Below are 25,636 nucleotides of genomic sequence, written 5' to 3'. Positions count from 1 at the left end.
AATGCTTTGTTTCTGAGCTGCTGTGGAAGACAAGACGACGATTCTCGTTAGACGTCAAAGTTTGGCATTGCAACGGACCGCTTTCGGGAGCCTGTTTTTTGTGATTGAGTCAAATTCTTTCTTGCTTATTTTTTGACCTTCACTACGTTTTCGATTAGAAGGAATCTAATTTGAAAATATTTTATGAAATTCGTTATTGAATCTAACATTGGCGTAAGTAAGTATAGCTAAAAAAATCTAACTTGACTTCCCTTTCTGTCAAGTTTATATTTCAGTTCTGATTCTGATGGACTTCTTTATGGATATCAACAGAATTATTTTAAAGTTTCAAATATTGGAGATACAAATTTTTCAGTTTTGTCAAATATTTCCAGAACGTTTACTGAAGGACTTTTCTTCTTATCTATTCGATAACTTTCAAATATGTTCAAAATCTATTTTTTCGTTAATCAGCTGTCGCCCCCATACGCACGAGAACTCTCAGAAGTTGGGAAACTTGTGCGAGCTAAGGACTAACGAGGTCTTACTTTTTAACGTATGATTCCTAGCACGGAATGAATGTTCATACGAAATCGAATGTATTGGAGTGGAACTTATGTGCCTCTATCTCACAATATGTCACATGATGATCTTGCATTATCAGTCCACGTACTGTATCGATGCTTTTTGGCACAACAACCGATTTTGGACGATCTTCACGGAATTCGTCGGCGACCGAACTACGACCACTATTGAATTCACTATACCAGCGATATACTATGGTTTTTGATTGTGTCTTTTCGCCATTCAAGATAATCCACATCGAAAGTAGTGAAAATAATCCAAGGAAAATAATCTGTTGAAATTTCCATTTTTTTGGTAAAATTGATTTTCTTAACTCACTGTAAACAAAACAAATATCATTTGTAGATCAAAACGTTCAGAGTTCGTTAATGCTAAAAAATGCCAAACTTTATCATGGTGTTGCCACATTTTACTTATTTACATTAGTGTTGCCAGTTCCGGAAATAAAAATAGTCCCCCATCGTATGTGAATTTTTATATTTATACTGATTCGGAAAATATTGGCAATATAAGAAAAGATTCGATATTACATGAGTTTTGATTTCAGATTAGAAACTTCATTTAACATTTTTTTTTTGATAAATTGGTTAAGGCTGTCGCGGCCGAGATTATCAGCATTACTATCTTCATTTGGGTTTGAAGGCCAACCTATTTTCTAGTGATATTGTCGGACTCTTCAAGGATTGCCTCACAGGAAGTCACTTCCAATGGAAAGGAGATTTCAATGATCGTAGCGATGGGAAAGTCCAGTAAGCCCGGTGATAGTCAACTTCTTCATGAAACAATTTGAGGAGAAGGTAAAGGACGCTTTCGATTTCAAACCATCCATTTGGCTACTAGTCTAATCAACAAGTTCAAAAACATGAAGAATAGAGAGGAAGGTCCTAAAAATATGGGCGATAGCTCATTCGATTCGAAATCACCTCTAGAAAAATGTTTTTGAAGGATTTTGGTGCAGATAAAAAATTGCAATTTTTATTAAAATCAGATTTAAAAAAATTGTATTTAGTTTTTTGTTAATAACTCAAAAAATATTATTATTTAGGCAATTTTGAAAAAAGCTCGTTGAAGAGGAGGAAATTTGCGATAAAAAAGTCCCGACTCCCGTAACTCTATCTCCATTATTCATAATTTTAATTTGATGTTGAAAATGGGGTTCCGCGCATCTGTTACGGCATGCGCGCGCTGCCGCTAAAGAGAGTTTATCAAGAGAAATAATTTTTTTTTAACATAAAATGTCATTTTAGAAATTTGAAAAAAATCAAGTATCTTCCTAACACTTGAATGAATCGAGTCCCGTAGAAAAAAAGTTTTATCACAATTTTTCAAAAATTCAATTGTTAACAAACAAATTTTTCCCAATCTCCGTTGGCATAAGTAATGGGATAAAATGTAAAAGTAATTGGCCTATAAATTTTAAACTACGTGGAGCCCTTTTGATATATATATATACTCCATACTATCCTGCGATGAAAATTCATGAAAATTTATTGATTATGATTTTTTATAACTATTGCAAAATGAAATATCTAAAAATTATTGATAAATTTTTTTTCAGTTGATATTTAGCTATGTCTGTTTTCACATTGAACAATGGCAGTTATTAACATAGGACGTGAATTTTTTACGTAATTTGTTTATTAAATTATTTTAAACAAATAGAGAAATTCAATATTTCTGAAAAATTTTTTGCTATTTTGTTGCCTAGAGATAATTATGATTAATTTTTTTTTTCTCAATTTTAATTTTTAAATGTTTAAAATCGATTTTTTTATATTTGGATTGTTCAAATGATTAGTTAAGAAATAATTTTATTTGATTTGAAAGGGTTATATTTTTAGGAGTGATTAATTTTTTGGGAAAGAAAGTTTTTTTTTTCTTTGGAAGATTCTCTCATCCATTTTTTTTGTATCATATAGAAGTATTTGTTTCGAAAGAATTTTTTCTTTCGTGTAATTCAATGTTTATATGAAAGTAGCTGTTTCAGGAGGACTTTCTTTCAGTTTGTGTCTGAAAGTTACTTCTTTGCATGATCTACACATCCATGTATAGAGTTACTTATTTTCAAATTGATAAATCCTTCCTTTCTTTGGAAGATTCTCTCATCCATTTTTTTTGTATCAGATGGAGTAGTAGAAAGCCAAAAACTTTCTTTCCCAAAAAAAAATAATTTTACTTTTGAAAATAATAATTTACACTTTCAAATGGTTTGGCAAAAAAAATGTTATTTATTATTTAATCGTTTATTAGTTTTAACAATCTGCGGTAGCGCGCGCATGTCTTAATAGCCGTGCGGAACCCTATTTTCAAAGTCAAATTAAAATTATAAATAATGGAGATAGAGTTTCGGGAGTCGGGACTTTTTTATCAGAAATTTCTTCCTTTTTAACAAGATTTTTTCAAAATTGCTGAAATATCAATACTTTTTAAGTTATTAACGAAAAACTAAATACCATTTTTTTAAAACTTAATTTGGTAATAGCAATTGCAATTTTTTATCTGCAACAAAATCCTTCAAAAACATTTTTCTAGAGGTGATTCCGAATCGAATGAGCTATCGCTCATATTTTTGGACCTTTATCTCTATTTTTCATGTTTTTGAACTTGTTGATTAGACTATACGATACGTGGATGATACCTTCGTCATCTGGAGACAGGGGAGATACAGACTACACCTATTTCTAGACCACATAAATGCTCAACACCCTAGCATCAAGTTCACCATGGAGACTGAATAGGTGCAACGGATAGCTTTTCTAGATACACTCGTCGAAAGGCGTGGCACACGACTGACACATAAAGTGTCCCGAAAACTGACACATACGGACAGATATCTGCATACACTTTCGAACCACCATCGAAACCTAAAGCAGGGAATCATCAACAACCCAATGGAACGTGGCCGTAGAAAATGTGAACTGGAACACCTACAAGAAGAATTGGAGCATGTTCAAATGACTTTGAGATCGAATGGATACAGTGTAACCGAGATTAACAAAGCCATGGAGCTGAAGACTTCCACAAGTCAAAATAGAGAGAAAACTCAAACAGTTGCACGTACCTTTCTACCGTACATCCCTAGGGTTACAGATAGAATCGGAAAAATCTCAAGGAATCATAAAATAAAAACAGTGTTCAAGCCCACCAGGAAAATACAACAAAGCCTTAGATCTGCGAAAGACAAAAGAGATTTACCATCAGCTGCGGGGGTATATCGTATACCATGCACCTGCGGAAAAGTTTATATCGGTGCCACCAAAAGATACATGGGTACAAGGCCGAATGAATATCGGAGAAACTGTAGATTAGGTCAAATAGATGAATCAACAGTAGCGGAACACGCCCTTGGTGAAGGAGATCACACGATACTGTTTGAAGATGTGAAAGTTCTTGCTTCCGATCATGGAAACCACAGTCGGCTCGTACGGAATGCCATAGAAATCCATAAACATACGGAAAACTACAACATAAAAGAGGAGGCGGTAACGCCCAACCGGATTTGGAGGCCCATACTGAAAGATGCTAAAGTAGCAACAGCGCAATGCAATGTTACGTCATTACCAAGTAATAACACTTTGGACAATAGCAACACATCAACAAATCAGGTGGACTTCCTGAGTCAACATGAATACAACCTACGAACTAGAAATCACCAGTCATCGGTGATTCATCAAGATGGATAAACCTCTGAAGAAACCAGCCACTCGTGCTCGCGAAACGTTAGGATGCAGTCCCAAACTACGACGGCCCTCAAACCCGATGAAGATAGTAACACTGAACCTTTTTTTTTGATAATGAAATAAGAATGTCTTTTGGGATGACATAGCTTTCAGACGCATTGAAAACTAATTCCTTTCAAATGAATTTTTATTCTAGTATAATTGTTCTCAAAATTTTGTGGACATAAAAGTGACAGACAGACGCATAGAATCAGGTCAATACAATATATTTTTGAAAATTGTTAACGTTTTTTTGAACAAATAGAAGCTTAGGTGAAATGATGTCGAGATAATATTTCTGAAGATTGTCATCGACGAAAAAGTAATTATTATTAAATTATCAATTCAAACTACTGTTTGCAAATCAATAACGGCAATATATAAGTAACCAATATTTCTTCAGTAACTTTAAAATGACGTAAAAAGGTGATATGGCCTGGTATTTCTTCCGAATTGGATAGTTAGTGTACTGTAACCGTCTGTGACTAAATCGAATCGACGATCCTTCGGACCCGTTTCACCCTTCGTTACCCAACTCCAATATTTACAACGGTCATTTTGAAAGTTATCGAGGCAATATCTGACATCGATTTCTAATTTTCTTGTTGTTGAGGGAAAATAAGGTTTTCGAATAACCATTGTGGTCTCTGTTTCCGAAGGAACCTTTCGAAAATAAACATAAATTTTGGTTGAGCCCGATGTGTAAGATGGCTAGTTATCGTTCTCAATATTATGAAGATGATTATATCTGTACGATTCTTATAAAATGAACGTTTTACTCTGTTCGATAATACTCTTCTCTCCTTCAATTCAGCTTGGGTAAGCAATACTATTTCAAACAATTATAGGAATTAATTAGTCCATCAATGAAATGGAATAATTTGAGTTGTTCTTCAAGAACTAGTTAAGGATAAAACTTTTTCATTTCAAAGGACGCAATCATCAATATGCGTAATAAAGCAATCAATCATTACATCAGACAAATTTATAATGATGCCAACATTTTTGACTGAATGTCACTATTTTATCGTGTACTTATTGTACTATTGTATCGTGTACTTTATTATTGTGTTGTAATTATTTAACTACTATATAACTACGTTATAGAATTTCTCACGTCCAAAGGTGATGAAGTGGTATGAGCAATTGGACTTTTGCATTTATAATTTTTAATGAAAATGTTCCGGCGATTATTCCCGCCTTCTTTCCATGAAACTAAGGTTTTGAAGAAGGCTAGAATGGTCTCCGAAACGTTGACATTGAAAATGGCTCCTGAGAATACTCCAACAATAACGCACAAAAACAGTTCCTAATTGATTCAATGATATCTTCCGTTGATGGAAATATAAAATATAAAATTGAATCTTCTCCATTTGAATATCTATTCAGACATTATTTGGTCGAATTTACATAGAACTGGCAAATCCAGAACAGTTAAATAACATGTAGTGAACGTTGTCGTTTGATGTTTCACTTGCTGAAATCAGGTGTATGAAAGATAATACTGAATCCAGAAGAAGTATCTGCCAACATCTCCGTTTGTATGATCAAACTGAATTTTGTAGCGTTTACCTTGTTAATAAAACCCTACTTCAACATTTAAATATTTAACTATTTACTTCGATAGCAGGTATTGGAAGATTTTTACAGTGCGTGAGTATGAAAGAGAACAAACATATTTTTAACTATTGCTGTTTACGACAAAACTAAAACTTACTATGAATTACTACATGGATCAATAAGTCCCGAGACTAACCCAGAGATGGCGCTCTTAGTAAACCAGTAACCACGTCTTTCTAGAGTACTAACCTTTGCTTGAAACGTGTCGAAATTTTAAGTCGATCGGACCAGAAACAGCTGAGTTATCGAGGTTAGAGTAAAGTCGTTTTGTAGTTTGTTTAAAAAATGGAAAAAACCGAGTTTCGTGTTCTGATAAAACATTGTTTTTTAATGGGTAAAAACACCGTGCAAGCGAAAGAATGGATTGAAAAATGTTACCCGGACTCTTGTCCATCGAAAGCAACGATTTGTCGGTGGTTTGCCGAGTTTAAACGTGGTCGTACCGACACAAATGACGCAGAACGCTCGGGTAGACCTGTGGAAGCTGTTACACCGGAAAATGTGAGTGAAGTGACAAAAATTGTAATGAAAGATCGTAAAGTGAAGCTCCGTGAGATTGCTGAGATGACACAGATATCATATGGAAGTGTATTTACTATCCTTCATGAAAAATTGAGCATGAAAAAGGTTTTTTTTTAAGTGGGTGCCGTGATTGCTTTCGATGGAACAAAAACAGCAACGAGTCGATGATTCAGAAAGCTGTTTATCGCTATTTACTCGCAACAAAAAAGATTTCTTGCGTCGGTACGTGACCATGGACGAAACATGGATACATCACTACACTCCAGAGTCAAAGCGGCAGTCATCTGAGTGGCGCACAGCTGGCGAAAGCCGTCCGAAACGTCCGAAAACGCAGCAGTCAGCTGGCAAAGTGATGGCGTCAGTTTTTTGGGATGCGCATGGCGTGATTTTCATTGACTACCTCGAAAAAGGTAAATCGATCAACAGTGATTATTATATTGACTTACTGGTACGTTTGAAGGAGGAAATCGCAAAAAAACGACCGCACATGCAGAGAAAAAAATCCTTTTTCACCAAGACAATGCACCTTGCCACAGGTCGATGAAAACAATGGCAAAATTAAACGAATTGGGCTTTGATCTGCTTCCCCACCCCCCATACTCACCAGATTTAGCCCCCAGTGACTACTGGCTCTTTGCTGATCTTAAAAAAATGCTCCAGGGAAAAAGATTTGGCTCAAATGAGGAGGTCATCGCTGAAACTGAAACTTATTTTGAAGCGAAAGATACATTTTTTTATAAACATGGTATTGAAAAATTGGAAAAGCGTTGGAACCATTGTATCACCCTAAAAGGAGATTATGTTGATGAATAAAAAAAAATTTTGTAAAAAAAATGTTGTTTTCATTGTTAGTCTCGGGACTTATTGATCCATTAAATGAACTCTCACCGTACATACCGCCCCCTTTGAAAGAACCTACTTTCAACTTGAATGCAAAATAAAAACAATAAAACTAACATTAGTTACATATATTAAAAATTGATAATTTCAAAAAATTGTTAGTAGAAACAGTTTCTATTGGCAACACACATATTTTAGAAGAAGCTCTTCTAAACACGCCCTTGGGCGATCGAAAACACACTACGCGCACCACACTGTCTTCACCGGGATGAACTTCGATAATTCGGCCCAATGACCATTTGAGGGGAGTAGGTGTTCTTTCTTGACGAGCACCATTGTCTCTGGCTGCAGTAACGTGCTTGTGGAAGAAGAATGTCGTTTTCCTCTTTGTTGGAGCTGAGACAAGTATTCTTTGGACCACTTAGCCCAGAAGTGCTGTACCATTTGCGTTAACTGATGATAAATTTTGAGTTTGCTGGTCTTGTGCTGAGACAAATCTTCTTGAGGTAAGGCGGCCATTTACGAACCAGTCAGAAAGTGACCCGGTGAGTACATCAAAATTATCGGGGTCTTCTGAGAGAGGAATGAGGGGTCGGGAATTTAAACATGATTCTACCTGTGTTATGTTATGTGTATTCAATTCATCATAAGTTAAAGTGTTGTTTCCTATTACCCTTTTAAGATGATATTTGGCACCACGTTAAGAAACTTTTACACTCTAGTCAAAATACATGAGCCCAAATTGAAAGTTATTCTACCATGTGAGCTTATTACTACTACTGTATTACTGGTGAATTATGTTTTTTTTTGTAATAACTGAACTATGTTTTTACTTGTTAGTTCTATATCTGATTTATGTTTTTTTTTCAATTAGGTACTCTCCCAGCTTGCTGCACACAAGTGTTCCATCTAATTTTTTGCTTAACTTTCCTAAATGTTTACTTTATCATCATGTATTGATGGTTATTAAGACACGAGCATTAACCGGGATACGAAACGAGCCGAAGGCGAGTTTTGTATGGTATATGCGAGTGTATTAATAACCATTACATGAGAGTTGTATACGCTATTTTTTCTAAACCCGATAAATAATGAAAAACTATAAATATTATATTTGTATTGAACACATTTACAGTAATTAACTCATATCAAAAAAAAATACAAACTTAATGATATTATCATGGATATATGAAAACTATAAAGATTCTAATTATATTTATATTGAATATAACAACTGTAATTAATCTGATCTTTTAAAAATATTGGAGTCGATGGTATTCCTTCTATATCGCTGTTTTCAGACATTTTGATAATATAGGTAGGTAATATGAAAACTGATTTTGACAAATAAAGCAATTAGTTATTTAGGTTAGAATCTAGGACAAACAAAGGAACAGGATTCTTGATTGAAAAATTATGGGTTTCTATTGGTTGATAATCTGTATCGTTATGAAAAATCTGTATCATAATGTATATCATTATGAAACGGATTATGGTCATATAAGTGTATTGTTAGAGTACGGGTGTAGAAAAATTAGTATTGTATTCATGTACATGTGTATGTATGTATGTATATATGTATGTGTATAATGTGCTTGTTATGCTTGTTAATAATATTAATATGTCTTGTTATTGGAGTTTATTCCTGTTTAGACATTAAATAATTAAAAAAAACATCACTTTTTGAAGAAATATTTTTCTCTCAATATATCTTTCAGCAACGGACGTAATCTTCCATCCACCATGACGCTCCGAAGTGGTCACACTGGCCCCACCTCTACCAGAAGAGTTCGATGCAGACAATAACGCAATAATGAATGAGATTTTTCTAACTACCTGTACAATAGAACAACCTAGTGGATAAGACGGGAAACGTATAAACAACCATGTGGCCGTGAATACATGTAGTTGTTATGTGTTCAAATTTCGTTTTTATCAGAATATAAAACGCGCTTGTTAACAGTACCGGATTACCACCTATATACGACTACAGCCTAACTTTGAATCTTCAAAGAACTGTTGCGCTGGATATTTTCCAAGACCGTGTGTGCATGAGGGTTAGCTGGCCAAATTTCGATCCTATGGCTTGTCATATCATTTATTTGTATGGCTCTTCAGCTTCCTGAAAAAACGTTCCCTGCAAGTGGCCGTCGATGGATATCTCTCTAATACTTTCCCAGGGATCCATATTGTCTCAAATTCTCTTTTTATTGCAAATCAACGACTTATTGGAAAAAACCAAGAATCCAATATATTACTTTGCTGACGAAAGCACACTTGCCTCGTCATTCCATTTGCAATCTTGATAACCTGGAACATCGAAGAAAGGTTGGAGATTTATCTTTCCTCTATAGATATTTTCACGGAAAGTGTTCAAGTCACTGGACACATTTGATTCCACCAAGAGCAGTATATATCAGAAATTCGCGACGGACTGTGTCAGCGCATCGTTTTGAGGTTCAACTCACTACACCTCAAACGTCACTATTAGGAAGGGAACATGATCAACTTCCTTTTCTTGATGTTATGATAAAAACAATCGATAAATACACTTGAGATGAGTGTTAATCGAAAGAATACTCACACTGATAAATATCTCCAGTATAAATCAAATCATCACGCTAGCGACAAAAATGGTACAGTTAGATATACGATAGGGAAACAAGTTTGCAATTCAATAGTATAGAACAGGAAATGATTATCAATGAAATGGTTTCGCAGCAAAACGCATATCCGGAGCAGTTTGTGGAAAAAGCGCTTGCTTTGGTAAAAGCAATACACAACATATACAGATTCCACAATCATCAAAAACCCAACAACAATACACATAACTCACAACTAATAATATACCTTATGTTCCCGGTTTGTCTGAGAAACTGAGACGCCTCGGTTTTAGATATAATGTAAGAACAACTTTAAGAACTACCAACACATTGAAATTTCATTTGACAAAAACTAAAGCCGAAAAACGAAAATTGTTACAGTATATCTTATTCCTGTGGAAAAAGTTATATAGGTGAAACTTCAAGACCCTTAAAGCAAATTGAAATCTAAGATAGAGTGGATGTTAACATTGACATGCCCTACGCACGTAGGTCGTATTTAGAAACAACATCTTGTTGAACGCAAATGCTATATCATACTTAGGAAAACTTTTTATAATAACGAGTGAAATGCACAAGTTTTGCAGTTTAACGGGAAAAATGCACATAATATGTGTAATATAAAAAGATTTTCATTGGATTTTGCACAGCACACTCAAGCATTATATGATAAGAGACGTAATTATTTCTTTATTGATAATTTTTATTTTATGTAAAATCAAAAGGAATATTAATCAAAATTATTCAACTGGATGAATTTTTCTCTTCATCAGTAGTATCATCCTCACCAATCTGAATTATCAGTGGCTTGATTTGTGCCTCTATTATGTTATCAAGCTTCCACATCTTTGTCTCGACTTCCGATATTACATGCCGAACACACTTCTCCCATTTCTCCGCTGTGACTGTTTTCAAAGCCTCATCAAAAAGTACTTTGAGATCTGCAAATTTGAACAGGGTGTTATGCTGAGTTACAAAATTCTTCACATCAGCCCATATTAACTCGATGGGATTGAGCTCGCAGTGGTATGGAGGCAGGCAAAGAACAATTTTGTTTTGGCCTGCTGCCATCTCATCGACTATATATTTTTGGTATTCAAGCTTGCGCTCCTTGACAATGTTTAGTAGCTGTACTCTTAGCATTGAGTCTTCAAAGCTAATATTCTTTGATCGCAGCCAATTTGGATTTCAACCTTCTTTGAAGACGTTGTCGGAATCTTCTCTAACCGTCGCGAATGATAAGGTGCATTGTCCATTACAATCACAGCATTATCCTCCAGATGGGGTAGAACTTTGGAAACCACTGTTCGAAAGATTCGCCGTTCATTTCTTCGTGATAATCTCCAGTTTTCTTCGACTCGAAACACCACAGCCCTTCAGCAACAAACCCATTCTCATTGCCGATGTGATAAATAATAAGCCGTTTTCCTTTACCTGAAATTATGAAGAGGTATGTAAGTAAATAAAACAAATACGAGGGTTACTTTTTATATATTGAGATTGACGCAGGTCTTAATATAAATATAAGTTTACCTGATGGATTTGTTGATCCGGTGGATAGTCCATCTAGAAAGGCCCTCCTAAATGAGGTCACAGTTTCATCGACCCATACTTTAGGGGTAGTATGACCAGCATCCATATAATAAATTGTTCTTTGTTGTTCCCTATAATATTTAATTTTGGTCAAATACTCTCTCCTCCATAACACAATTTCCTCTCTATTCAATAATAAACTATTGTGCCTTCTTTTTTCCATACAAAATTCAAATGTTCCAATACTTTATGTAATGTTGAACGCTTAAAACTTGGCAATAAAACATTTTCATTTATTTCTGTGAGTACTCTGTCTATCGTGGGTATTTCATTTCTGAAAAAGTACTCATGCACTTTCCTCCTGATTGCATGTTTATCAGCATCATCTATTGATTTTATAATGGTTTGACGATTCTGATTTGTATTCGATTTGGAAAATGTATGATTTGTTTATATTCCCGTAAAACATTGTAAATCGAAGCGCAAAACACTCCAATTTTATCGGAAACTTTCGATACGACTTCGTCGACAGTCGATGTCTCAATTTCTTCCATCTCTTTCTTGAACACATTTAAAATCACTTCTTCCATCTCAACACTCAAATGTCTTTTTTTGGATCGTTTCCTGGCTGGACTCAGAGGATAGCTCACAGTGTCATCAGCAGTGTCTGTACTGGACATCTTGGAAAACAATTTTAAACAATATACTATAATGCACGCCACACAAACACGCAAACGACTGATTCCAACCCTGTGCTGGTACCGAACTCGTACCAAGAAGGCGAATTCACCAATGAACGCTGCCCTTTCCATCTGACACTGGGCGATCACGTGAACATCACGCTTCGGTTTTGTTTTGTTTTACTCCAACTTGGATTTGGATAGACTTAGATATGAGAAAAACTGAACATAAGACGAAAAGAAAGATGACAGGATCGGGTATAGTAGAGTATATTGTAACGAATTGAAGAATAAAGTGTCTTAAACAAATTAATTTTTAACAATACTTCATTATCACAACTGATTTATATTCAACACTCAGCAACTAACGCTCAATTTATCTTTACTGTTCGAATTGTTTGTTTATCGCTCGATTCGCTTTTTGCATAGAAACTCCCTCTCTGAGCGAGGACCCGACCTTTTAAATCAGTAACGATCGTTCTAGATTCCTCTAGTGGTTTCGGCCCGACCTTTTAAATCAGTAACGATCGTTCTAGATTCCTCTAGTGGTTTCGGTACTCATCTACACTTTTCGCGGCGGTTTGCGGTGAGTCATGTGTTTGCTGGCTGAGATATCGGTCAGGGCCGGCTTCAGATTCGTTACAATATTCTAAAATCAACTGGTGATCACGGTGTAGAATGAAGTGAAACAAAAATTATCAACAAACTCATGAAATAATTAGAAAACGCGCTTATGTTTCTTCCAGCAGGTAACAAGTGAATTTTAAATAGATATGTCGAAATGGATCGTCCTTGGTTGCCATTACTAAGAAGAGAGGTTGAAAACGGAAATATAAAGCTTATATGTATTCTTGAAAAACATGCAGTATATGTTTCTATGTAGACTATCTCATACGGCATTTGGACATACCATTCTTTTGACATTTGCCTAGTAGATTCAGAGCTATTCACAATTTGAGACGAAAGTTTTGAAGTGGATTTCAGGCTTCGAAAACGGAAAGATTGATTTCCGAAACGTCGACTTAAGAAAGCTGAGTTTATATATTCAATTTTTTTCAATTGATATTTTCAATGCGTAGGCAAAATCTATGAATACGACGACTTACTGTCTAATTGGCCTCTTCAATGGTTTATATTACGCAGTAATTGTTTGGGGTAAACTTTTCGATTTGCCCTTCATAACAGTTTAGCGTAATCTCCATTGATTTAAGTTTGTTTATTTTTCAGAATATGAAGATTACATACCCAAAAAACAGTAAGTCCTTCACAAAAAAATGTTTTTTAAGAATACTTGCAACCATAACAATCTTAAAGCTAACCATAACAAAAGCATAGAAATATTCCAAGGTAGTCGTGGAACAAATAAGAAATTTGTCTTGTCTGTATTTCCGGTCCCGAGACCGCAGATGTTCCCACAGAGTCTCACTTGTTTCGCATTATCCTCAAACAAATACAATTACTCTCATTTATTAAACGAAGCCCTCCAAGTTGAATTAAACAACGGTATAGAGACGGAACTGAAACTGTCAGAAAGATATGGACAAAGGAACACGGGAATCTTGAAACTAAAACGTCGGAGTATCTTAATCTTGACAAGGGTTCTGCGCAACTCATTCAATTACGAATGTACATGAAGAATACATGTTTTACAGGTTCAGTATATTAAATATATATATATATATATATATATATATAATATATATATATATATATATATATATATATATATATATATATATATATTCTTTGGTTTCGTGGGTTCAGTAGTCAAATAATGTGAAAAAACTTTCACATTATTTGACTGCTGTGAAAAAATAATGTGAAAAAACTTTCGAAATAACGGTTTTTATTTACAATATTTGCCTTTCGCTTTATTAAGCTTCTTCAGGGCTATCTAAAATACAATTTGGTTTTATTTTAACAGAAAAATGTTAATATTGATACTTACAGTAAATATAAAAAATATATAGGAACACTGTATAAAATAATTGTAGGAAGTTTGTGAAAAATTCTTGTCAAAAGATTGAATTTATATTGACTTAATAGTTGTCAAAATTGATATAAATTTGTTTGACAATTTTGAAAAACAAATAGTTCATGTTCATAGATATATATAGTAATGTTTGATTTATAACAGGATGTCAGAGAAAATTCGTGTTCGACTTAGCAAATTGAATAAAAAATAAATACATGATGGAAAATTCCCAATGATGTTACTTACTTTTATTTATGTTCAAATGCAATAAATAACTATATATTGTAGGTACTAAGATGATTGATATCTATTTGTTTGTTCATAGTATTGGGCTCTTTCATAATTTCTACCATTTCAAGAAAAAGTCCTTTTTTTATTGTTTTCAATTTGTAAAATTATACTTTGTTCGTAATTTGGACACATTATTTGACTGCTGAACCTACGAAACCAAAGAAAAAAATAACGTCACTTAAATATCACACACAAATAATATCACAAATGTCACAAATAAATGTAGAGTCATGTAACAAAATGAATAAAAACTGAATCATCACATTTTCACACATGAACATATTTACAAATATGATTGTATAATATAACTTATACTTGTCAATTTGACAAAAAAACAGGTGTATATGAGACAAAACAAAATATTTGTCAGGTGTATATGGGATAAAACAAAATACTTACACTACACAAAAAGTTTACACAATGAGGAAATAATTTAGATTCCTCATTCCTCCTATTTTCCCTTCGACAGGTCATTTATTTCTATTTATAAACTCATCTATACTATAAAAAGCATTCAGCATCAAATATTTTTTTATTTCATTTTTAAATGAAGATAACGTCATTTCTTTCATAGGCTGAGGAACACAGTTATACAAAATAATACAGTTATAGTATAGAGAGTTTTTGAATGCAGCTGGTTTATGCCCAGGTATCGACAATAATATAATTTGTTATGTCGTGTATCGTACATGTGCCTTTCCGCAGAGGTATTGATATATATATATATATATATATATATATATATATATATATATATATATATATATATATATTTAGTCAGTGTCGTCTTGAAAAATTGAAAAATAGAGACCAATAATCTTTGTATCAATACCACGCCATTCATAATTTCTAAATGTCTTTTGAAAATTTGTAGCACCCATTTGTAGCATGATGAGCGATAATTTCTTTTATTGAAGTAGGCCATGAAATACAAGGGAGAAACATGAATTTTTCCAATGACGAAGAAGTGGATATGCCTTTTGTATATTCGAGATGTTTAAGGAATGCTACCAAATCTCTGGCAATGTATCAGGAATTGTATCCTGAACGACGACTACCTAATCATAGATATTTTCAACGAATCGAAAATACTTTACGGAATTATGGATCATTTGAAAAACCCTCTGAAAGACAATGTACGGTTAATGAAAGTGGTGGCGATAATGAAATCGGCGTTTTAGGTGAGTTCGAAGAAGATTCACAATAATGATAAAGTGACATTAATTTGATTTAGGATTTATGGAAAATAAACAAATTGAGAACAAGGAAGTATCTTTGAGGAAGATTGCTCATAAATCGGCCATATCCACTACGTTTGTACGGAAAATTTTGAAGAAAAATAAATTCAAGCTTTATCGAGTCAGGAAAGTTCATAATTTGCGTTTAACGGACTTCAACAGGAGAAGAGTTTTTTGTAGATGGCTCATTAGAAAATTTTGCCAAGATAATGAAATTTGTAAAAAAAAAATTGTGGTGTGATGAAAGTACATTTATCAAGAATGGATGGTTCAACAGGAATATACATTATCATTGGCGACAAGACAATGAATATTTACATAGAGTTACCAATTTTCAAGAGAGATATGGTGTTAACGTATGGCTTGGTGTTCTTGATAATGAAATTATTGGCCCCCACTTTTTTTAAACATCTCTGACCGGAGAATTACACTTGGATTTCTTATCAGGAACTCTAATTGAGTTTTTAGAAGACTTGCCATTTAGCCTCATAAGAAAATATTTCCAACACGACGGTGCTCCACCACATCACAGGAGAATCTGCAGATTTCCTCAATACAACTATGCCAGGAAGGTGGATAGGAAATAATGGTCCTATTAAATGGCCACCACGTTCACCGGACCTTTCTCTTCTAGATTTTTCATTGTGGGGCTTCATAAAATATCAAGTATTCAGAACATATTTTGAAAATATTGAAGAATTGAAAGATTCAATATCGAGTGCCTGCATCGCTATCACTCCACAGATGTTAGAGAACTGCCACAAACACATTATTTCTAGAGCAAGTATTTGAAATGATGAAAGACAATTCGAACATTTGATGCGATATCGCCTGAGACAGTAACTTAAAAAATGTAACGTGAGACATTCCGTTATGGTGTTCATTTCCTATCATTTATTATGATAGGAAATGCGAAAGAAACTGGTGTTCATTTCCTATCATTTATTATGATAGGAAATGAACACCAGTTTCTTTCGCAACTGTCTTTTTTTTCAATGTGATGTATTAATGATACTGTTAACTATGTGTTACATCAATAGTTTTATATTTGAATTCTCATTGAATGAAAAAAGTTCAATGATAGAATATTTTTGTTATGGTTTCGGGAAGAAACGTCGAGAAATACATATGTTGTGATATGTCAACTAATTAGTAAATATAATGACTACGAAAATGTATAAAGCAATATACAGGTCCGTATTTAAAAAACATATATTGATGATGGAATTCAATTAACGAAACGTTGCTTTGATTGGCGGTCTTCGATTGAAGAGAAAATGTGAAAAAACCAGAAAAGTACTTGATGAAAATAGCTGGGTAAACGCAAGTGAAACATAAGTGGAACCACCTATTGGTGTGACACCCAAGTCAACTTGCCAAGTTTTATATGTCAGTGTTGGTGGTTTTTTTATTTTCATGGAATTATTTTCCAGCAGCTTGACTGCATATATATATATATATATATATATATATATATATATATATATATATATATATTGTATATATATATATATATATATATATATATATATATATATATATATATATATATATACATATATCGGCACCATTTGCCAACTCCGTTATTATTGTTGCTACGAATAAGTTTGAAGGGACAAACTAGAAGCATTTTTAATGGCCTTCTCGATGCCGACAAAAAATGACAGTCACGTTTTCAAAATAGAATGATATTTTTTCAAACGGAACACCCTATATTTCATCATGCATTTCGATTCGTAAAAACATTCTCAACAACAAAGCTCATATCATCTATCTTCCTAAAGTTGAAAATAAGCGACTCATTTGGATATATTTATCTATTTGACTAGTACAAAAAATTATTGTTTCGGCAATACGTAGTGCCTATACGAACGACAATATTTTGTTACTAAAAGCAATTCAATAAAGCAATTTAATAACAGCGATATTCACTAACAGCAAAAACAAAAAAATGCACTGGGATTTGAACTCGTGAAAACCGTGATCATCGTTTGTACAAACTTGGCACCACTGATGGGCTATTTGGTATTGATTTACAAAACGATAATTTACATCTTAAAGCTATTCCACTACCCGTATTCATTTTGTGAATCAAAATATATCTGCCATAATGATAATATTGAAGCCGTTTTTGTACAGAACAGAAAATATTGAAGCGTCTTATCAATGCGGTTGGAAAAAAATTATTTGATTTGTCTACAGAATTAGCTGTTCCACCATCTGTTATTCAACAAATTCTGAAGAAACATAAGATCACCCTTATAAGTTGAGACTAGTACAAACACTAGAACATTGTGACCCTGAGAGAGTTTTGTCGGTGGTTTATAAATAAATGCAGACAATATCCAAACTCCTTCAGAAATATTATATGGAGCAATGAGGCTAATTTTTCAAACTGTGGGATGAATAATAGAAAGAATTTTCATTATTGGAGTAGACATTATTCATTCCCACAATCCGCAAAGTCGATTTAGTATCAATGTTTGGTGTGCTCTATTTAGAGACACAATTATCGGTCCATTTTTCTACCATGGTTCTTTGAACGGACCTCGTTACATTAATTTATTAACAAGAGTGTTGGAAGAGTTTTTCGATGATCTTGATCTGGATGCTCGTCAGATGATCTATTTTCAGCTGAATGGAGCACTACTAATTTCAGTAGCGTATTAAGAATGTTGCGAGACTGTTTTGGAAACAGACGAATTTGACGTAGAGAAAAATGTTTGGGATTCTATATTCGCATTACAAGAACAATCAACTGAGTATGTGTGTGAATTTTTCAATTAGGTTAGAACGATTAGGTTATTGCCCTGGTTCTTCGTAGATATTTTTTCAATACTGCAATTGGATTATTTTCATGCATTTGTGGAAGTATTTTCATTGATGCTGGCAATTTTTTCCAAATTTCAATTTTTTATCTTTTTTCAGCTCCTTACTCTATGATATCGTCATAGATTTTTGGTCAATTTTTCTTTGCGATTTCAAGTGTGTTTTTGAATACGATATGCAGTTTTTATTGGGAATGATATCAATATGTACGGGATGAACCAGAATATAAACTGAAAATCAAAGACCACTGAACCGATTCGAACGCCATATTATATTATAATCAAATAAAGGTACTTGTCAATAAAAAATAATTTCATCAACCGAAACGAAGATTCTGGTTCCAATAAAGATGCATATATTTATATCAGTTCTCAAAGTTTCTGTATCATTTTTCAAAATTTTGAATGAGGTAAAACCTTTTCCGGTGAAGCATCTCGGCCATCAAAACTGCGTCAGAATGAATATCGAGACTGCGATAAAAGCTAAAATGTTAGAAAACTTTTTGGATTTTATGGTGACCATTAGATAAATTTATAGTAGATTTATTGAGTTATGACTTTATAGTTTCAGATGAGATTCACAAAATTCAACTGCAATACACTGTCAAATGCAACACTCGAAATGATGAAGTTGAAGTATCTCCCCATTTCCATATTTCAATGAAGATGACACCGAATTCTGAACGATTATTTTCCAAAAACCTCATGGCCAATTTGATTTAATCACTATGATTCAGATAACAATACTGGAATAACTGAAAATGTCCTCTATATCAAACAGCATGTTTTGATATTCCAAACCAAATAGTTTTGTTTTCAACATATGCCTAATCAAAATTCCACTGTCGCTCTATCACAAAACTCAACACCATCTTTATTTGACTTCGACAGTATACAATACAGGAAACCACCAATTCAATTGCAAAAATAATTCGATTGTGATGAACAATGAAATAGCGTCTAGCATATTTAAGCCCTTCAGGAAAATACAGAGATCTCTAAATATTAACCGGTAATTAATGTCTAAAGGTATTTATGCACATAACTGCATATGGTTTTGACTCAAATTGATTGATTCAAGGGCTTTCAATAAAAGGTTATATTTGGAATAATTGATGAGTTTCAATTTTCAATCAATACCCGCATTAAAAAACTACAGTAGGTCTTTCGGTTCTCACATGAATAAAGGTTTTAGAAATAACTGTTGTCATGAGTCTATTTTGAATTGTAATATCTCGGTAGATAATTACCCAATTCAATAAAAATAAGCGTCATTTGAATCAATGCTCTATTTCCCACGTAAGACGTGTAGAATAATTCCGTCAGCATAAAATTTTGTGCTCGAGAGCCGTTTCTGCCTGGTCCTGATTGCCGGAGGTTCTACCGATGAGAACGTTATCGAAGTGCTAGAAAAGATGGTAGTTGGTTGGCGAAAGGTCCAAGGAATATGTTTGGTGAGGCAGAAATCAGACACTCAATTCGTTCAATTTTTGGGTAGTGATTAATGAAACGTGTGAATGGGCGTTGTCGTGGAGCACAATCAAACCTCTTTTGTTAACCAGTGCCGTTATCGTTTCGTCGATTTCCTCACAATATAACTTTGCTATGATGGCTTAGCCCGGTTGCGGAAAGTTATAGTGAATCACACCAGTTGCTGACCAACTATGGTTTTTTTTCTGGTGGGTTTTCACCTTTAGAAAGTGCCTGGGTGGTTAATCGGTATCCAACCGCTTTCCTGAACGTCTTCTGCTGTCGTGGAGATCCACTCTTCATTAAATGTACCGATCCAAAAAAGGATCGTTTTGGTTGTGCAAAAGCAAACAAGAACATATCTCGAAACGTGTAAATTTCTGTCGGGTACCCACTTATCGAGCTCATTGATCTCTCCAATACGTTTCAAACTATCAAAAGCCGCCTTGTTTTTCCGCCATCCTAGGCACCGACTGTAATGGATCAGTCTTCATCAGGATCCTCAAATCCTCGTCTTGGATTACTGATGTCGACCAATTCGTGGCTAATCTTCAAGGCCGAAATATCCGGAATGAAATTTCGTAAACCACAGTGCGTTCATTTACACTATCATTGCCAAATGCCTGTTAATTTTATGGACTGTTTGAAACAACCTAACACAATGCAACTTTTGAATATTGAAGAAAAACGATACAACATATTTCATCTCCACATTTGTTTTTAGGTCGACTGTTTGGATTTGGCCACTCCAGAAACGCCAAAGAAAAATCACTTACTTATATTTTCCAAATGCGTCCTCATTCATGTTTGAACCACATCATCAACTGCAAATTTTTCTGCACGTTTTTGTAGTAATATGCTGTCTGTTTTGCTGACGAAAGTTGATGTTCAATTCACCTAATTTTCATCATCTGCAGATAATGTCAACAAAACGTGTTCATTTAGAAACTATTCTTTCAGTGGCAAAAAGAGAAGTTTTGATGGATTGTACCAGTCTTCATTAACATCCTACCATGAGTGACAACTCCTATCGGCTGAAGTATCCCTTATCTTTGAAAGTAAAATGCCCAACGAAAGTATCCACTCTTCATTCAGATAATAAGTTAGTATTGTAGTAGAACATCAAAAATAAAAGCTTTCATTGTCTGTAGCAACAGAGCATTTCTCATTATGTTTGATGGACTTCCAACTCATCGTCAAGTCTCATCCGCTTCTACTTCAGGACTTCCCCGTGTGAATTTGAAACTTTTCCGTGATATATTCAACTCATTTTGGTTCGTGATAATATTGGTCAAAATTGCTCAGAGGTACATCATTTAGCATTGAAACAATTTCTGCTAACGCTAAGCCAGGTGTTTTGAGTCTTTATCCATTTTCTGGAATCCCAATATTTTCCAATAATAAAGGATAAAGGTGTATGCATGCATCAAGCCGTGAATCGCCAATCTCGATATTACTCCTGAACATATTATTGTACTTATTTGAGATCACAAGATATGGAAAAGTTAAGTCGTGAACAATAGAAAAACATAAAATCAGTTGTATTAGATTACAAGACTTGAAGTGAAAAATGAAAAGACAAACTCAAAAACACTATAACACTAAATAACAAAATGTTATGGTTGATTCAAATTCCATTTTGGTTTGATACGGATATGGCTGTCTATCACCTACGAGGAACATAAATAATACTACTGAATATGTCAGAAATATTCTGAAAATATACCTAAAAAATCATAATTGAAGCTTTCTATGTTTTTCATCACCTTTATCTGTAACTAACGTTACTGCTGTTTCGTCATATGAGGACATTTTCAAACTTATACATTAAACTAAAAATGATTGATTACATTAGCTCTTATATAACACCACTATAGGTAATAATTGGGGTGCTTAGCTTAATTGAGTACCTGAATTTTGTTTACTTGTAACAATGTGGATATGCTAATTTGAAAACCGGTGAGTATACAAGACCGATTAGATCATTCAACAGGTTGCAACTGCAATGCAATGCTTATGAATTTCCAAGAATTTCCATCGATCCAGTTTACTTACCGGTTTTCAAATCAGCCTATCCACATTGTCACAAGTAAACAAAATTCAGGTACTCAACTACTACCTCTACTACTACTACTCCATCTATCTCTATCTTGTATTCTTCCTCATTCTCTTCCATTTCGACCATGTCCTGGATTTTCAAAGGAGTTTGATCTCCGATGAAACCTGTAGGTTTTAAAAAGTCATCTAAATGCCATTCGAGGCGACTACGATGTTGGGTCCTTTATTATTACACAGTATACTTACCTCGGATCTCTCTGTCACACATTTCCACGCGCATTGAAATTCAAATCTTTAAAGTACGCAAACCCCTAATAGGACCGAATTTTCTGGAGACAACCCTATATCAACGTGTTCGCAATGAAACAGCGCTTATGATATACATTTTTTTTATTATTTAATCAGTGAAAGTAACTGACATCAATATACCTGTTTATACCTGACAAACCAGTAGTTCGCCCAGGTAAATAATAGACAACCCAACGGCTGCACATCCTATACGTTTTATACTTCAAGTAAGGACAAAAAATATTCTTATTATCTTGATGTTGCAAAATTTACCAAAAATCATTTTTTAAAAAATAATTAAAAATAGTCTGTCTAGGATTTTTTTAGCGAACCCATTTTTAACATATTTTCTAATATACTGAATTCATTATAAAATATATTTCATTCTATTATCAGCTCGGTGAAGGTCGATTTAGGTTCGGATCTTCTACTAATATAATGGACTTTTTTCCAGTTTGTGTCTGAAAATTATTTTTTTGCACGATCTACACATCTTTGTATATGGTTAATTCTGTAAATTGATTGTTTCCTTCCTTCCTTTCGATGATTCCCACATTTTTTGGAGAAAGATAAGAAATGGGAAGCCAAAACCTTTCTTTCCTATCCTACAATTGTTAAGACATCTTCGCATTGTTGCTGTTTTCTCCTCTCTTCATCTGAATCATGCAACGTCTGTATTTGCTTGGACTCCACGATCCACCTCAAGTATCCTTTCCACTTCCGACAGAATCCAGCATCCCACATAGACCCAACCCGAGCAGGAAATAATATCGGCCGTCTCCTCTACCCACTACCAGCAGCAGGAGCAGCAGTAGCCGACGCGACTGACGCGCACTCTCGCAGGAGGCTCGCAGGCTCGTGACGGCCACAGGACACGGCCGCAGCAGGGCAACCAGATCACTTGATGTCAGTCGCTCATTTGCGTGTTACACTTTTCCTTCGCGCCCGTTTCTCATTCGTACGGCTACTCACGTGTGGCAACGTTGCCGAGATTCGTTCAGTATTTTGAATGAAATGGGACGTTTCAGTGGATAAAAGTGAGATCTTTGGTGAATATTTGTTGAGTTTCTCTTGTGGGGATTGTTTTTCCGGCTGATTTCTCGAGGGAATTATAGTCATAGTCAGTTACCGGTGAGTTGTTCTACAAGAAATGTTTGCGTTGTTGTTGAATGACAATTGAATACTCTAGTCGGAATGTCTCGGTTTATGGACATATCTTTCTTCGGTATTTTATATTATAATCGATATGCTATTATGCGCGAATGCAAAATTGTAACAATCGTTACACAACTTTCAGATAGCTGAAAGCCATTGTCCTCGATCGGAGTACTTAATAATGGTATTGCTGTTATTTCATCGAGTGAGATTTATCTAGAGGCAACTTAATTTAAACATCACTCGTGTTTTTTTCTGCAGAATTCTTCGTTGAGTAACTTTCACGAGAAGTTATCGCTAATGCCTTCAAAGACTGTTGACTTCCAGTTGAATATCAGATTCTAACTGACTCTAACTCTAAAGAATGAGAATAAAAGATATACATGAAAGAAATATATTTTAAGGAGAAGGTTGTTTTTCGAAAAAAAGCAGTTTGGCTTTGTTTTTCTCAATTTTCACAAAAAAAAATCAATAAACATCCGAAGGAAAGATGAAAAGCAATTAGATTCGACATGAACTATTTACAGATATTGTAAATCATGCAGATACAAATTGGGGGAGAAAGTCAAAAGCACATGGAATTATTATTGAACTATCAACTTTTACTGTGATGAAGAGCCCTTTGAATTTTTTTCATAACAAAGGAAGTTTCGAAGAAAGTTGACTGAATTTGATAAAAAAACAGAACATTTTTTTTGTCTTGACCGGAACTAATCAAAAAATCATTAGAGAATAAAATCACAATTCAGTTAAACACATTTGAAAAGCCTCTCATCTCCTTCTCAACTATATAAACACACATATTCATTATAACAACGTCTTCCAACTGTTTTTTTCAGTAGATAACCTTTCACAATCTAAAAAATCAACAAAGCTAAATCGATAGATAATCTGCTGAAGTGTATTGAAGGTCAAACTGAAAAGTTCACCCCGACATAACGACAGAAACTAAACCCAAAAATTCGGTCGAAAAAAACGAAAGATTATATTCACAAAAAGTATACCTTGTTCCTGTGGTGAAACTCCAATCCCCCTACCTGTGAGTAAAAATGAACATAGTGAGTAAATAAAGAGAAGACAGATGACACGACGTGAATAGCGGAGCATCTGTATATTTGTATCTGTAGAGTAGGAAAGGTGAGTGTAGGCCCACAGCACTTAGGCCAGGAAGGTGGACAGGTCTCTGGGAGACATCTCCTTTATACCGGGTATAGGCCAAGACTCGCCAAACTCACGCTCTCTTATTGACGATAACTCCGGATACTCGCATAGGACATGCCTGACAGTTTCATATTCCTGTTCACACATTCTGCATAGAGATGTGTCCACTAGCCCCATAATATGGAGGTGTTTCCTTAGTTGACAGTGGCCAGTCAGAAATCCTACTGTTAAGCGAAGATTTTTCCTGGTCATCGCCAGATATTTCTTCGGCGCCAGCTTCCCAGGGTCGCCCAGAGGATCGGCAAGATTCTATTCTTTGATTTCATCCCATCTCTTTAGGGATTGAGCTTGGGTGTGACGTTTGGCTAGTTCCGCAATTGTCGAAGTCCACTGGGTCTTAAAATTCTTAGTCCAGCTGCTCCCTTGGCTGAAGAGTCGGCAATGCGATTACCTTTACGCCTGTCGCGCCCTTCAACCTACCTCAGGAAAATACAATTATCTACCGAGGCTTTGGCTAAATCTTGGTGGCACTCTAGTACTGGCCCTGAGGTAACACGTTGCCTGTTCAAGGCTAATAGGGCTTGTCTGCTATGATAGCGGAGCATATTCTGAAATCAACTCGTGAAAGTTCGTGAAAAAATAAGAAAATTCAAAGAATCCGCATTTATTCTTTTAGCAGTTAACAAGTGTATTTCAAATTGCTCTGTGGAAATGGATCGTACCTGGTTGCTATTACTAAGAAGAAAGATTTGAAACGGAAATATGAACCTCAACTAAATTCTCAAAAAACATCCAGTATATGTACATATAAAGAATCGCATATGATATCTGGATATTTAATTTTTTAAGGTATGTGAAAATAATTAGAGCCATTCACAATTCGAGGCGAAAGTTCGACCACTGAAAATAAATATAATTTTTTTCCGTTTGAATGCAAAATTTTTGAATACGACGAGTGACTGACTAATTGGACTCTTCAATGGTTTATATTGAGCAGTAACTTTTCGAGGTTTTTCAGTTTGCCCTTCATTAAACTTTAGCAGATTCAGCGTTAAATATTTCCAGATTGTGGAAGGTTACATACCCAAAAA

The 25,636-nt window shown here is 34.5% G+C and overlaps 1 protein-coding gene across 5 annotated transcripts in view; it reads left to right on the top strand.

Moving 5' to 3' along the window:
• Window positions 1-25,636, top strand: part of msi (RNA-binding protein musashi) — a 398,619-nt gene that overhangs the window by 1,397 nt on the left and 371,586 nt on the right. The window contains exon 1 of one of the 5 annotated variants that reach the window (XM_074169623.1): window positions 23,115-23,360. The exons of the other annotated variants lie outside the window; for them this stretch is intronic. The gene's annotated coding sequence lies outside the window, so the exon portion shown is untranslated. Of the gene's footprint in view, window positions 1-23,114; window positions 23,361-25,636 lie in introns of those variants that run through there. 5 annotated transcript variants of the gene reach the window in all.

Source organism: Leptinotarsa decemlineata, unplaced genomic scaffold (genome assembly GCF_025532065.1).
Source record: "Leptinotarsa decemlineata unplaced genomic scaffold, Ldec_3_MD MMD2_P_RNA_scaffold_5, whole genome shotgun sequence".
Lineage (NCBI taxonomy): Eukaryota > Metazoa > Arthropoda > Insecta > Coleoptera > Chrysomelidae > Leptinotarsa > Leptinotarsa decemlineata.
The sequence above is the reverse complement of the archived record's forward strand: the minus strand, read 5'-3'. Positions and strand labels throughout refer to the sequence as shown.